Raw genomic sequence first — 6,799 nt, 5'->3', positions numbered from 1 at the left:
CAGTGAGCATGTTGAGGGTCAGGAAAGGAATCAGAGCATCAGGAGGGCCCTTGGGGGAGTCTTGGGGGCTTTGGAGCCAGACGGCAGGCATAGCGACCCCCGAGATCTATGGTGACCCAAGCTTGGGAGCCAAGAACTCAGTTCTCAGCAGCTTGGTGGGAATCCCACCTGTGGCCAGGCGAGGGGTATCAGGAAGGCGTTGTAGGACTGGGGGGGTCTCCCTCCCCCCACTCAGCTGTCTACCTGGACGTCACTCAGTCACATCACAGGTGCCTCTTCCCCACAGCTCCCCTGCGCAGAGCACGAGAACAGTTCGTAAACGCTCATGGTCATGGTGCCTCTCGGACTGTGACATGCAGGAAAAAAAAATCATCTTCATCCAGGCCTCCCAGGCAAACACGGGAAAACCAGACAAAAGAGTTAAGATACAAGGCTGGTTTGGTCACATGTATTTTACAACTGCATCTCTTCTTTTCTCTCCTTCTAAAATGCTGTTCCTGACCCACTACATCAATTTTATACCCCATCAATGGGTCACAGCCTGCTAGTAGAGCGGGAAAGCCTGAGCAGGAAGGGCCAGCATCCTCCCAGGGTCAGTTACTGGTGGCCTGAAACAGGGCGGGGACAGCTGGGATCTATGCTTTCGGAAGCTACCCCTTCCCCGCAGGCAGGCAGGCAGGCAGCCCGTGGGTGGGCTGAAGGGTACAGGTCTCGGCCAGGGCTTTCAGTCTTCCTGCTTCTGCAGATGCCACCCAGAGTGCATCTCCCTTTGAGAGAAGGGACCAGGATGCAGCTCTGGCGTCATCTCCTCCAGGAAGTCTTCCTGACTGCTCCTCAGTTCAGGATTGCTGGTGCTAGTGTTCTGTGAGTCCCCCACTCCCAAGGCTCCACGGTCAGCCAAAGCAGGCAGCTCAGGAATGTGAAGGACAGAAAGAACTGACAGAGTAGATAACCCCATCCCAGCAGGACCCCTGGCCTGGCCTCGCCTGCCTCCCACCCTTCATCCTGGCAGCTGCCCTGCCCGTCCCGTGGGACCCGCCTGGCGCCACAGGGATCAGGCCAGTTAAGGGTTCCGGGCATGGGTGGAGGGGTCTGCTCAGGGCAGGGAGTGGCCCCAAACGTGGTGTAGAGATGGAGACTGGCAGGATCCAGGCGAAGAGAACTCCCTGCCTAGCCATGTTCGTGGGTCAGGCTCTTGGAAGGGCTCCTGGGCACGGAGGGCTGAGGGAGGCGAGGTGATAAGAGCATGCAGGAGAGAGTAGTGCTGAGAGCCGGGCAGAGGGAGCTCGGAGGAGGGCGGGGTGCACAGACTGCTCTTCCCACCAGAGCCCTGTGGGAACCCCTGAGGGCAGACAGCTCAGCCCCGGGCCCTACTCTGTGCCTCACCCAGGGAAGAGAAGGCCCTGCTCTCCATCACTTGATCAGAAGACAGGTGGCTGAGGGGTGAAACACCGCAAAGGCCTCAGCTCCAGGCCACAACGCCTTAGGGTGACCTTGGGCCGGGTGTATGCTTTCTTAAGGCTCAGTTTCCTCATCTGGGAAGCAGAATAGTTTATTTGGTTGTGAATACCTGTAAGCGTCAGTCCTGAATCCCTCCCCTCCAGCAGCTTAGCAGGCTGCTGGCCAACAGGGCTGAAGTCATCCTCACTTTGAGTCAGAATCCCAGAGAGACAGGAGGCCCAGAGGGAAGAGGTCCTTCTCGGGGACCGGGAGAGCCCTCTGTGACTCCCAGGAGGGGATTGCCCCATGAAAGCCTCCCCAGGCCCTCTCTCCCTAGCCACAGCGCAATGCGAGGTACACAAAGGCACAGAGGCTCCCACATGGCGGTCGTTGAGCCAGAGCCGATTCTAGGCTCCAGGGCTTAGCGGAGACGCCTGGATTTTGGTTGGGGGTGGAGGGAGGAGGCAGAGAGGCCCAGTAACTGGGATGGAATTCGCTGCCCCCGCCCATGTGACAGGGGCTCAGAGTTAGAATTAAATAGATCTGTAGGAGATAGCAGTGCTTTCTGGCGGCCTGAGTTTGTAGACAGGCCTCCTAACCCCTGTGTTTATAAACTTGGTTAATAATATCTCAGATCGAAAATGGAGATGTGCTTTTGTAAACTGTCAAGTGTGAAAGCCATGAGAGGCGTGTCCTGGACTCCTCTGTCCCGGGTCCCCTGGGGAGGGGGGCTCAGAGCACCCAGCTCACGATGTTCCCCCCAGACGCAGCAGACAGCCCGCGAGGCAAAGCCTGAACAGCACGGGGCAGAACGGCCCGTCCAGGACACCCACCCCCTGGCTCGCACGGGCCAAGGACCCAGACTGACAAATGACTCAGACATACAAACACCCGGGCCTGGGCAGAGGTTACTGGATCGGAGACGCGGGCCTCGGGAGCTGGGACACCCTGGGGCGGCATGTGGAGCTGGGGTGTGGGGCGGGGGGGTGGTCTTCCTGGGCCCTCTCCTCCCCCAGCCTCAAACGTCTGCTTCAGTGGACCTTGTCCCACTCTTGAGTACTTGCTGTGTGTGTCTGTGTGTTAGTCACTCAGTCGTGTCTCTTTGTGACCCCATGACCCTGCCAGGCTCCTCTGTTCATGGAATTCTCCAGGCAAGAATACTGGAGTGGGTTGCCATTCCCTTCTCCAGGGGATGTTCCCAACCCAGGGATTGAACCCGCATCTCCTGCATTGCAGGCAGATTCTTAAACACTTGAGCCAGCAGGGACTAGACTCTTAAAGCCGAAAGTTTTCCCTCATAAGGGCTTGTGGAGACCCCGTCCCGTCTCCATAAAAGGACAAGGTGATCCGTCGCAGCTCACACACTGATCAGCATTAATCCCTGTCACAGTGACAGCCACTGGCCTGTCTGCCCTCCCAGCCTGCTCCCACCACCCCAGCTGGGGGGTTGTAGAAATGCTAGCCCGCCTTCCCAACTCCCAAACCCCGCTCTGAGCACAGGCTGTACTTCCCTTGGGTTTACCCGGGTTTGGGCTGATCCCATGTGATGAAGTAAGATTCCTCGAGTGGCCCAGATCTGCAGTCTTTTTTCAGCTGCAGATGCTTTACCCCCAGGAAGGTCCGCTGCGGGGGTCCCAGCCACCTCTGGGGAGGCCGAGCTGCAGAAGGCCGCTCTCCTCTCCCGGATGAAATGCTGCCTAGTACCCTTTGGTAGGAGGCCGCCCTCCCTGGCTCGGTCACCAATGCAATGGCCTCTCCCCTGTGCTGTATGCGTCTCGGGCCTCCCACTGAGGGCCCCCCAGGACTGCCCTCTTCCCTCTGTCCCTTCTCCTCATGCCCTGTCCCACCAGTAACCAACCTTTCAGTAGCAAGAACCACCCTCTTGCTACCAGTGTTCCCTCCTCACTGGTCCCAAGTCAGGCTCATTCCCCACCAGACCCAGAGCCCTCGTGGTCTCACCCTGGACCATCCACCCAGCAGCCACTAGCCACAGGAGGCTGCTGAGCACTTGAAATGTGGCTGATCCAACCAAGGTGATATTCAAAGTGTACCCTACACTCCAGTTTGAAGACTTTATACAAAAAAGAATGCAAAATATCTCCCAAATAATTTTTTGTATCCATTACTTGCTCCAAATACAATCTTTTAGGTATAAATTAGCTTATTAAGCAAATTAATTTTATTTGTCTTTTCTTTCATTTCAAGTGGCTACCTGTTATTGTTCAGTTGCTAAGTCATGTCCAGCTCTTTGCAACCCCATGGACTGCAGCACGCTAGGCTTCCCTGTCCTTCCCCATCTCCCGAAGTTTGTTTGAATTCACGTCCATTGAGTCGGTGATGCCATCCAACCATCTCATCCTCTGTCATCCCCTTCTCTTCCTGCCTTCAATCTTTCCCAGCAGCAGGATCTTTTCCAGTGAGTTGGCTCTTCGCATCAGGTGTCCAAAGTATTGGAATTTCAGCTTCAGCATCAGTCCTTCCAATGAATATTCAGAACTGATTTCCTTTAGGATGGACTGGTTTGATCTCCTTGCTGCCCAAGGGACTCTCAAAAGTCTGGTCCACCACCTCAGTTCGAAAGTATCAATTCTTCAGTGCTCAACTTTCTGTATAGTCCAACTGGCGCATCCATACGTGACCACTGGAAAAACCATAGCTGTGACTACACGGATCTTTGCTGGCAAAGTGATCTCTCTACTTTTTAATATGCTGTCTAGGTTTGTCATAGCTTTCTTTCCAAGGCTACTAGAAAATTTAAAATCAGAAGAGGGGAAAGCTCAGACCTTGATGTCATTGGCGGCTGGGTCTCATGGGTGAGAAGGGATGGGCCAGGGCATCGTGTGTATGTATGGCCTTCACTCTGCCTTCCTGCTGATTCTCTCTTAGAAGGTCTGCACTGGAACCCACACTATCCAACCAGCATGCAAGTCCTTCCCAAACCTCACTTAGGTTGAGAAATTCTTGTTCCCGCTATTGGTGTAACGAGGACCTTATTTCCCATGGGACCACCTGGGGGGACACTCGCTCACATGGAGGTGTAAATAACTGACAACTGAGACCCCCTCATTTGAGGGAACCCCAGTAGGGGGTTCCAGGTCTGGGATGACATCAAGCTCTTCCTAGGCTAATTGGCAGCCTACGCTTACTCTCTCTGGTCCGAGGTCCCGTGCAGATAGATAGCACATCCTGTACTCAACGGACAAAAGGACCACGTGTAGATAAGGAAGAAAACAGAAACCACACCTCCCGGGTTTCTGGAGGTCTGTCCCTGTCACCAGGACACTGCCCCATCTCCTGGAGTGCACGTCTGTGTTTCTCATCTCATACTCTTCAACCATAAAGGAAGCAGAAATAAGTCCGTCCTCACACTTCCTTCAGTGATGGCCAGGCCAGTGGAGGATAAGAATGAAGTACCAAGTTCAAGTCAAGAACCCTCAGAGAGCTTCCAGGGGCAGGGATGTCGAGGGGCACAGAGCTGGAGGAAGCTGAGTCCAGCAAACTCCAACAGCAAAGGTCCAGCACCCAGCCCTCCAGGACGAGTCCAGGTGCTGGGGAGCCACTCTATCAGCCAGAGGGGAGGAAAGAGGCAGAGCAGTGGAGCCAGATCGGGCAAGGCCCTGAAGGACGTGCTCAGAAACCTGGGCTTTGTCTGAGACGCTTTTTCTGAGGGTTTCTAAGCACAGCCATGACTGAGAGCCAAATGGAGGCTGGGGCTCTGTCCTTCCTAAAGGTCTGGAAAGGCTGGTGGCCCATCAATGACTCACCTGGATGCTCTGGACCAAGTGGGTGGGTAACACTTGTCGGTGGTAACAGTAAAGCCAAGCCCCTGCAACATTTGGTGCCCGAGGCAGTTTGACATTTTCTTTCTTTCTTTCTTTTTTTTTTTTTTACATTGCTTCATCTGTATAGCTATGTAGGCAGGTGGGCGGAGAGCAATTCAGGACTGTTGTGTTTCTTGAATGAATGAATGTTGGTCTATCACTGTAACCCCCAGTTCTTACATTATGCCTTGAATGTATTGGACTAAGTGGCACTGGATAATCAGTCTACTGGGTGTGATTCTTTGGAGGTGTACAGAAACCTTGTGGCATATGAGTTCATGGAGCTGCTGTGATACAGGATGCTAAAGAAAAGGGGGGACTCAGGGATGCAGGTGGGGAACAGGACACAGGGGAGAGGCCTGGCCCGGCAGCCTCAAGTCATACCCTGCAGGCGCCCCCACACCTCTCCTGGACACCCCCCTCCCACCCCCGCAGCAAGTCCTCTCCCGCTGGCTCCAGCCTCCCTCCCAGTCCTGGAATTAATAAAGACTCTGAGCAGACTGCGGTTTGCAAGTCTGAAAGCCGGTTCCTGCCCACGTCACTGCCCTGAGAGGAGTGGGGCCCAGTTTCTCCCCAGTACCCTCATCCTTCCCCCTCCCCGGGAAGGGGCAGACACTCAGATCCACCCTACCCCCTGGCCTCCCCTCCCTTCCCCCAGCAGGCACATCTCAGGCCCCGAGCCTCAGCCCCTAACCCTGAGCATCCCCTACCGTCAACAACAAGGGCTGCCTTGGGCTCATCATCTCATCAGAGACGCCCCCGCCAAAGGACCCCCAAATAACACGCACAGGAAGTAAGAGCTGTACACTTACTGTGCACACACAGCTTCAAGACAGTTCTTCTAGCATGCACACCCACCCCCTTCCAAACTCTTGGAGCAGCCATTGCCTGAGACCGTGGAGAGGAAGGGGACAGCCCAGGGTCCCAGGGTGACCCAGCAGAGAGCCAAGTCTAGTAGCTACAAGGCGTGGGGCTTGCAGAACTAACGTTAACAGCAGCAGCCCTGGAACTAAGACCAGGGGACAGAGCATTTCGGAACTGCAGACGCAGTACAGAAATATATGACCTCATCTCACCCATCTTTGCGATAAGCTCCCAGGCAGGAGTATTTATCACCGTATGACAGATGAGGAAACCGAAGTCCTTTGAAGAGGTTACCCTGATAGAAAGTGCTCGAGCCAGAATTTTAATCCTGGGTCCCACCGAGCCCAATGCCTGGCCTCTGGCCCCTGCAGTCCCGGCCTCCCCCGCTGGCCCTGCCGACTGCCTCGGTGCTCCTGGCTGGAAGAGGGGTCCTTTAACTCCTGTCCTCGGACTGGTGACTGTGCTCTCCTCTTATCCTCCCTCTGGATGCAGGGAAAAGCTCTCAGAACTCACGGCCTTGACTCTTCCCCGTCATAAGCTGGGGTAAAGTCAGGTACCAGTCTCCCCCTCCTATCCTCTGGCCCCCAGATTTTTTCCCCACTTAGGTGGGGAGGCATGACCCCCTCATTTCCCACCCCATCTCACCTCCTCAATCCCCAGGGTCCCGATCCCTC

This window comes from Ovis aries, chromosome 24 (assembly GCF_016772045.2).
Source record: "Ovis aries strain OAR_USU_Benz2616 breed Rambouillet chromosome 24, ARS-UI_Ramb_v3.0, whole genome shotgun sequence".
Classification (NCBI taxonomy): domain Eukaryota; kingdom Metazoa; phylum Chordata; class Mammalia; order Artiodactyla; family Bovidae; genus Ovis; species Ovis aries.
This window is presented reverse-complemented; position numbering follows the sequence as displayed.